Below are 9,927 nucleotides of genomic sequence, written 5' to 3' on the forward strand. Positions count from 1 at the left end.
CCACTTAGATTTCAAGGATGAAAGGTTGGAACATGGGCAGTCATTTCCTGGAGGTGGTAATGGTAATTTTTCTGCTGGGAGGCAGAATTGGAACATGAAATTTATGATGCTACCTCTGCTGCTCAAGCAGCGGCTGAGTTTGCAGAACATGCAAGCCTAGCTGCCAGAGCTGTTGTAGAACTTTCAAGGCTATATTCTGTTGATGATGTTGGTTAATGCCATTTAGGTTTCAAGGATGAAAGGTTGGAACATGGGCAATCATTTCCTGGAGATGGTAATGGTAATTTTTCTGTTGGCAGGCATAATTGGAACATGAAATTTAAGGATGCTACCTCTGCTGCTCAAGTAGAGGCTGACTTTGCATAACATTCAAGCTTAGCTACCAAAGCTGTTGTAGAACTTTCAAGGCAATATTGTGTTGATGATGGTGGTTCATGCCACTTAGGTTTTAAGGATGAAAGGTTGGAACATGGGCAATCATTTCCTAGAGATGGTAATGGTAATATTTCTGTTGGCAGGCAGAATTGGAACATGAAATTTAAGGATGCTATCTCTGCTGCTCAAGCAGCGACTGAGTTTGCAGAACATGCAAGCCTAGCTGCCAGAGCTATTGTAGAACTTTCAAGGATATATTGTGCTGATGATGGTGGTTCATGCAACATAGGTTTCAAGGTGGAAAGGTTGGAACATGGGCAATCATTTCCTGGAGATGGTAATGGAAATTTTTTCTGTTGGCAGGTAGAATTGGAACATGAAATTTAAGGATGTTACCTCTGCTGCTCAAGCAGCGGCTGAATTTGCAAAACATGCAAGCCTAGATGCCAGAGCTGTTGTAGAACTTTCAAGGCAATATTATGTTAATGATGGTAGTTCATGCCACTTAGGTTTCAAAGATGAAAGGTTGGAACATGGGCAATCATTTCCTGGAGGTGGTAGTAGTAATTTTTCTTTTGGCAGGCAGAATTGGAACATCAAATTTAAGGATGCTACCTCTGTTGATCAAACAGCGGCTGATTTTGCAGAACATGCAAGTCTAGCTGCCAAAGCTGTTATAGAACTTTCAAGGAAATATTGTGTTGATGATGGTGGTTCATGCCACTTAGGTTTCAAAGATGAAAGGTTAGAACATGGGCAATCATTTCTTGGAGATGGTAATAGTAATTTTTCTGTTGGCAGGTAGAATTGGAACATGAAATTTAAGGATGCTACCTCTGCTGCTCAAGCAGCGGTTGAGTTTGCAGAACATGTAGGCCTAGCTGCCAGTGCTGTTGTAGAGCTTTCAAGGTAATATTATATTGATGATTGTGGTTCATGCCACTTAGGTTTCAAGGATGAAAGGTTGGTACATGGGCAATCATTTCCAAGAGATGGTAATGGTAATATTTTTGTTGGCAGGCAAAATTGGAACATGAAATTTAAGGAGGCTACCTCTGCTGCTCAAGCAGCTATTGAGTTTGCAGAACATGCAAGCCTAGCTGCCAGAGATATAGTTGAACTTTCAATGCAATATTGTGTTGTTGATGGTGGTTCATGCCACTTAGGTTTCAAGGATGAAAGGTTGGAACATGGGCAATCATTTCCTAGAGATAGTAATGGTAATATTTCTGTTGGCAGGCAGAATTGGAACATGAAATTTAAGGATGCTACATCTACTGCTCAAGCAGCGACTGAGTTCGCAGAACATGCAAGCCTAGCTGCCAGAGATATAGTAGAACTTTCAATGCAATATTGTGTTGATGATGGTGGTTCATGCCACTTAGGTTTCAAGGATGAAAGATTGGAACATGGGCAATCATTTCCCGGAGATGGTAATGGTAATTTTTCTGTTGGCAGGCAGAATTGGAACATGAAATTTATTATGCTACCTCTGCTGCTCACGCAACGGCTGAGTTTGCAGAACATGCAAGCCTAGCTGCCAGAGCTGTTGTAGAACTTTCAAGGATATATTGTGCTGATGATGGTGGTTCATGCAACATAGGTTTCAAGGTGGAAAGGTTGGAACATGGGCAATTATTTCCTGGAGATGGTAATGGAAATTTTTTCTGTTGGCAGGTAGAATTGGAACATGAAATTTAAGGATGCTACCTCTGCTGCTCAAGCAGCGGCTGAATTTGTAGAACATGCAAGCCTAGATGCCAGAGCTGTTGTAGAACTTTCAAGGCAATATTGTGTTGATGATGGTGGTTCATGCCACTTAGGTTTTAAGGATGAAAGGTTGGAACATGGGCAATCATTTCCTAGAGATGGTAATGGTAATATTTCTGTTGGCAGGCAGAATTGGAACATGAAATTTAAGGATGCTATCTCTGCTGCTCAAGCAGCGACTGAGTTTGCAGAACATGCAAGCCTAGCTGCCAGAGCTATTGTAGAACTTTCAAGGATATATTGTGCTGATGATGGTGGTTCATGCAACATAGGTTTCAAGGTGGAAAGGTTGGAACATGGGCAATCATTTCCTGGAGATGGTAATGGAAATTTTTTCTATTGGCAGGTAGAATTGGAACATGAAATTTAAGGATGCTACCTCTGCTGCTCAAGTAGCGGTTGAGTTTGCAGAACATGTAGGCCTAGCTGCCAGTGCTGTTGTAGAGCTTTCAAGGTAATATTATATTGATGATTGTGGTTCATGCCACTTAGGTTTCAAGGATGAAAGGTTGGTACATGGGCAATCATTTCCAAGAGATGGTAATGGTAATATTTTCGTTGGCAGGCAAAATTGGAACATGAAATTTAAGGAGGCTACCTCTGCTGCTCAAGCAGCTACTGAGTTTGCAGAACATGCAAGCCTAGCTGCCAGAGATATAGTTGAACTTTCAATGCAATATTGTGTTGTTGATGGTGGTTCATGCCACTTAGGTTTCAAGGATGAAAGGTTGGAACATGGGCAATCATTTCCTAGAGATAGTAATGGTAATATTTCTGTTGGCAGGCAGAATTGGAACATGAAATTTAAGGATGCTACATCTACTGCTCAAGCAGCGACTGAGTTTGCAGAACATGCAAGCCTAGCTGCCAGAGATATAGTAGAACTTTCAATGCAATATTGTGTTGATGATAGTGGTTCATGCCACTTAGGTTTCAAGGATGAATGGTTGGAACATGGGCAATCATTTCCTGGAGATGGTAAATTTTCTATTGGCAGGCAGAATTAGAACATGAAATTTAAGGATGCTACCTCTGTTGCTCAAAAAGCGACTGAGTTTGCAGAACATAGTAGCCTAGCTGCCAGAGCTGTTGTAGAACTTTCAAGGAATTATTGTGTTGATGATGGTGGTTCATGCCACTTAGGTTTCCAGGATGAAAGATTGGAACATGGGCAATCATTTCCTGGAGATGGTAATGGTAATTTTTCTTTTGGCTGGCAGAATTGGAACATCAAATTTATGATGCTACCTCTGCTGCTCAAGCAACGGCTGAGTTTGCAGAACATGGAAGCCTAGCTGCCAGAGCTGTTGTAGAACTTTCAAGGATATATTGTATTGATGATGGTGGTTCATGCAACTTAGGTTTCAAGGTGGAAAGGTTGGAACATGGGCAATCATTTCCTAGAGATGGTAATGGTAATTTTTCTGTTGGCAGGTAGAATTGGAACATGAAATTTAAGGATGCTACCTCTGCTGCTCAAGCAGCGGCTGAGTTTGCAGAACATGCAAGCCTAGATGCCAGAGCTATTGTAGAACTTTCAAGGTAATATTATGTTGATGATGGTAGTTCATGCCACTTAGGTTTCAAAGATGAAAGGTTGGAACATGGGCAATCATTTCCTGGAGGTGGTAGTAGTAATTTTTCTTTTGGCAGGCAGAATTGGAACATCAAATTTAAGGATGCTACCTCTGTTGATCAAACAGCGGCTGATTTTGCAGAACATGCAAGTCTAGCTGCCAAAGCTGTTATAGAACTTTCAAGGAAATATTGTGTTGATGATGGTGGTTCATGCCACTTAGGTTTCAAAGATGAAAAGTTAGAACATGGGCAATCATTTCTTGGAGATGGTAATAGTAATTTTTCTGTTGGCAGGTAGAATTGGAACATGAAATTTAAGGATGTTACCTCTGCTGCTCAAGCAGCGGTTGAGTTTGCAGAACATGTAGGCCTAGCTGCCAGTGCTGTTGTAGAGCTTTCAAGGTAATATTATGTTGATGATTGTGGTTCATGCCACTTAGGTTAAAAGGAAGAATGGTTGAAACATGGGCAATCATTTCCTAGAGATGGTAATTTTTCTGCTGGCAAGAAGAATTGGAACATGAAATTTAAGGTTGCTACCTCTGCTGCTCAAGCAGCAGCTGAGTTTGCAGAATATGCAAGCCTAGTTACCAGTGCTGTTGTAGAACTTTCAAGGCAATATTGTGTTGATGATAGTGGTTCATGCCACTTAGGTTTCAAGGATGAATGGTTGGAACATGGGCAATCATTTCCTGGAGATGGTAAATTTTCTATTGGCAGGCAGAATTAGAACATGAAATTTAAGGATGCTACCTCTGTTGCTCAAAAAGCGACTGAGTTTGCAGAACATAGTAGCCTAGCTGCCAGAGCTGTTGTAGAACTTTCAAGGAATTATTGTGTTGATGATGGTGGTTCATGCCACTTAGGTTTCCAGGATGAAAGATTGGAACATGGGCAATCATTTCCTGGAGATGGTAATGGTAATTTTTCTTTTGGCTGGCAGAATTGGAACATCAAATTTATGATGCTACCTCTGCTGCTCAAGCAACGGCTGAGTTTGCAGAACATGGAAGCCTAGCTGCCAGAGCTGTTGTAGAACTTTCAAGGATATATTGTATTGATGATGGTGGTTCATGCAACTTAGGTTTCAAGGTGGAAAGGTTGGAACATGGGCAATCATTTCCTAGAGATGGTAATGGTAATTTTTCTGTTGGCAGGTAGAATTGGAACATGAAATTTAAGGATGCTACCTCTGCTGCTCAAGCAGCGGCTGAGTTTGCAGAACATGCAAGCCTAGATGCCAGAGCTATTGTAGAACTTTCAAGGTAATATTATGTTGATGATGGTAGTTCATGCCACTTAGGTTTCAAAGATGAAAGGTTGGAACATGGGCAATCATTTCCTGGAGGTGGTAGTAGTAATTTTTCTTTTGGCAGGCAGAATTGGAACATCAAATTTAAGGATGCTACCTCTGTTGATCAAACAGCGGCTGATTTTGCAGAACATGCAAGTCTAGCTGCCAAAGCTGTTATAGAACTTTCAAGGAAATATTGTGTTGATGATGGTGGTTCATGCCACTTAGGTTTCAAAGATGAAAAGTTAGAACATGGGCAATCATTTCTTGGAGATGGTAATAGTAATTTTTCTGTTGGCAGGTAGAATTGGAACATGAAATTTAAGGATGTTACCTCTGCTGCTCAAGCAGCGGTTGAGTTTGCAGAACATGTAGGCCTAGCTGCCAGTGCTGTTGTAGAGCTTTCAAGGTAATATTATGTTGATGATTGTGGTTCATGCCACTTAGGTTAAAAGGAAGAATGGTTGAAACATGGGCAATCATTTCCTAGAGATGGTAATTTTTCTGCTGGCAAGAAGAATTGGAACATGAAATTTAAGGTTGCTACCTCTGCTGCTCAAGCAGCAGCTGAGTTTGCAGAATATGCAAGCCTAGTTACCAGTGCTGTTGTAGAACTTTCAAGGCAATATTGTGTTGATGATAGTGGTTCATGCCACTTAGGTTTCAAGGATGAATGGTTGGAACATGGGCAATCATTTCCTGGAGATGGTAAATTTTCTATTGGCAGGCAGAATTAGAACATGAAATTTAAGGATGCTACCTCTGTTGCTCAAAAAGCGACTGAGTTTGCAGAACATAGTAGCCTAGCTGCCAGAGCTGTTGTAGAACTTTCAAGGAATTATTGTGTTGATGATGGTGGTTCATGCCACTTAGGTTTCCAGGATGAAAGATTGGAACATGGGCAATCATTTCCTGGAGATGGTAATGGTAATTTTTCTTTTGGCTGGCAGAATTGGAACATCAAATTTATGATGCTACCTCTGCTGCTCAAGCAACGGCTGAGTTTGCAGAACATGGAAGCCTAGCTGCCAGAGCTGTTGTAGAACTTTCAAGGATATATTGTATTGATGATGGTGGTTCATGCAACTTAGGTTTCAAGGTGGAAAGGTTGGAACATGGGCAATCATTTCCTAGAGATGGTAATGGTAATTTTTCTGTTGGCAGGTAGAATTGGAACATGAAATTTAAGGATGCTACCTCTGCTGCTCAAGCAGCGGCTGAGTTTGCAGAACATGCAAGCCTAGATGCCAGAGCTATTGTAGAACTTTCAAGGTAATATTATGTTGATGATGGTAGTTCATGCCACTTAGGTTTCAAAGATGAAAGGTTGGAACATGGGCAATCATTTCCTGGAGGTGGTAGTAGTAATTTTTCTTTTGGCAGGCAGAATTGGAACATCAAATTTAAGGATGCTACCTCTGTTGATCAAACAGCGGCTGATTTTGCAGAACATGCAAGTCTAGCTGCCAAAGCTGTTATAGAACTTTCAAGGAAATATTGTGTTGATGATGGTGGTTCATGCCACTTAGGTTTCAAAGATTAAAAGTTAGAACATGGGCAATCATTTCTTGGATATGGTAATAGTAATTTTTCTGTTGGCAGGTAGAATTGGAACATGAAATTTAAGGATGTTACCTCTGCTGCTCAAGCAGCGGTTGAGTTTGCAGAACATGTAGGCCTAGCTGCCAGTGCTGTTGTAGACCTTTCAAGGTAATATTATGTTGATGATTGTGGTTCATGCCACTTAGGTTAAAAGGAAGAATGGTTGAAACATGGGCAATCATTTCCTAGAGATGGTAATTTTTCTGCTGGCAAGAAGAATTGGAACATGAAATTTAAGGTTGCTACCTCTGCTGCTCAAGCAGCAGCTGAGTTTGCAGAATATGCAAGCCTAGTTACCAGTGCTGTTGTAGAACTTTCAAGGCAATATTGTGTTGATGATAGTGGTTCATGCCACTTAGGTTTCAAGGATGAATGGTTGGAACATGGGCAATCATTTCCTGGAGATGGTAAATTTTCTATTGGCAGGCAGAATTAGAACATGAAATTTAAGGATGCTACCTCTGTTGCTCAAAAAGCGACTGAGTTTGCAGAACATAGTAGCCTAGCTGCCAGAGCTGTTGTAGAACTTTCAAGGAATTATTGTGTTGATGATGGTGGTTCATGCCACTTAGGTTTCCAGGATGAAAGATTGGAACATGGGCAATCATTTCCTGGAGATGGTAATGGTAATTTTTCTTTTGGCTGGCAGAATTGGAACATCAAATTTATGATGCTACCTCTGCTGCTCAAGCAACGGCTGAGTTTGCAGAACATGGAAGCCTAGCTGCCAGAGCTGTTGTAGAACTTTCAAGGATATATTGTATTGATGATGGTGGTTCATGCAACTTAGGTTTCAAGGTGGAAAGGTTGGAACATGGGCAATCATTTCCTAGAGATGGTAATGGTAATTTTTCTGTTGGCAGGTAGAATTGGAACATGAAATTTAAGGATGCTACCTCTGCTGCTCAAGCAGCGGCTGAGTTTGCAGAACATGCAAGCCTAGATGCCAGAGATATTGTAGAACTTTCAAGGTAATATTATGTTGATGATGGTAGTTCATGCCACTTAGGTTTCAAAGATGAAAGGTTGGAACATGGGCAATCATTTCCTGGAGGTGGTAGTAGTAATTTTTCTTTTGGCAGGCAGAATTGGAACATCAAATTTAAGGATGCTACCTCTGTTGATCAAACAGCGGCTGATTTTGCAGAATATGCAAGTCTAGCTGCCAAAGCTGTTATAGAACTTTCAAGGAAATATTGTGTTGATGATGGTGGTTCATGCCACTTAGGTTTCAAAGATGAAAAGTTAGAACATGGGCAATCATTTCTTGGAGATGGTAATAGTAATTTTTCTGTTGGCAGGTAGAATTGGAACATGAAATTTAAGGATGTTACCTCTGCTGCTCAAGCAGCGGTTGAGTTTGCAGAACATGTAGGCCTAGCTGCCAGTGCTGTTGTAGAGCTTTCAAGGTAATATTATGTTGATGATTGTGGTTCATGCCACTTAGGTTAAAAGGAAGAATGGTTGAAACATGGGCAATCATTTCCTAGAGATGGTAATTTTTCTGCTGGCAAGAAGAATTGGAACATGAAATTTAAGGTTGCTACCTCTGCTGCTCAAGCAGCAGCTGAGTTTGCAGAATATGCAAGCCTAGTTACCAGTGCTGTTGTAGAACTTTCAAGGCAATATTGTGTTGATGATGCTGGTTCATGCCACTTAGGTTTCAAGGATGAAAGGTTGGAACATGGGCAATCATTTCCTAGAGATGGTAATGGTAATATTTTTGTTAGCAGGCAAAATTGGAACATGAAATTTAAAGAGGCTACCTCTGCTGCTCAAGCAGCTACTGAGTTTGCAGAACATGCAAGCCTAGCTGCCAGAGATATAGTAGAACTTTCAATGTAATATTGTGTTGTTGATGGTGGTTCATGCCAATTAGGTTTCAAGGATGAAAGGTTGGAACATGGGCAATCATTTCCTAGAGATGTAATGGTAATATTTCTGTTGGCAGGCAGAATTGGAACATGAAATTTAAGGATGGTACATCTGCTGCTCAAGCAGCGACTGAGTTTGCAGAACAAGCAAGCCTAGCTGCCAGATATATAGTAGAACTTTCAATGCAATATTGTGTTGATGATAGTGGTTCAGGCCACTTAGGTTTCAAGGATGAATGGTTGGAACATGAGCAATCATTTCCTGGAGATGGTAAATTTTCTATTGACAGGCAGAATTAGAACATGAAATTTAAGGATGCTACCTTTGCTGCTCAAGAAGCGACTGAGTTTGCAGAACATAATGGCCTAGCTGCCACAGCTGTTGTAGAACTTTTAAGGAAATATTGTGTTGATGCTGGTGGTTCATGCCACTTAGGTTTCCAGGATGAAAGATTGGAACATGGGCAATCATTTCCTGGAGATGGTAATGGTATTTTTCTGTTGGCAGGTAGAATTGGAACATGAAATTTAAGATGCTACCTCTGTTGCTCAAGCGATGACTGAGTTTGCAGAACATATAGGCCTAGCTGCCTAAGCTGTTGTAGAACTTTCAAGGCAATATTATGTTGATGATGGTGGTTCGTGCCACTTAGGTTTCAAGGATGAATGGTTGGAACATATGCAATCATTTCCTGGAGATGGTAATTTTTCTGTTGGCAAGAAGAATTGGAACATGAAATTTAAGGACTCTACCTCTGCTGCTCAAGCAGCAGCTGAGTTTGCAGAATATGCAAGCCTAGCTACCAGAGCTGTTGTAGAACTTTCAAGGCAATATTGTGTTGATGATGCTGGTTCATGCCACTTAGGTTTGAAGGATGAAAGGTTGGAACATGGGCAATCATTTCCTAGAGATGGTAATGGTAATATTTTTGTTGGCAGGCAAAATTGGAACATGAAATTTAAGGAGGCTACCTTTGCTGCTCAAGCAGCTACTGAGTTTGCAGAACATGCAAGCCTAGTAGCCAGAGATATAGTAGAACTTTCAATGCAATATTGTGTTGTTGATGGTGGTTCATGCCACTTAGGTTTCAAGGATGAAAGGTTGGAACATGGCAATCATTTCCTGGAGATGGTAAATTTTCTATTGGCAGGCAGAATTAGAACATGAAATTTAAGGATGCTACCTCTGCTGCTCAAGCAGCGACTGAGTTTGCAGAACATGGTGGCCTAGCTGCCAGAGCTGTTGTAGAACTTTCCAGGAAATATTGTGTTAATAATGGTGGTTCATGCCACTTAGGTTTTAAGGATGAAAGGTTGGAACATGGGCAATCATTTCCTGGAGATGGTAATGGTAATTTTTCTGCTGGCAGGCAGAATTGAAACATGAAATTTATGATGCTACCTCTGCAGCTCAAGCAGCGGCTGAGTTTTCAG

Source organism: Nicotiana tomentosiformis, unplaced genomic scaffold, assembly GCF_000390325.3.
Source record: "Nicotiana tomentosiformis unplaced genomic scaffold, ASM39032v3 Un00004, whole genome shotgun sequence".
Lineage (NCBI taxonomy): Eukaryota > Viridiplantae > Streptophyta > Magnoliopsida > Solanales > Solanaceae > Nicotiana > Nicotiana tomentosiformis.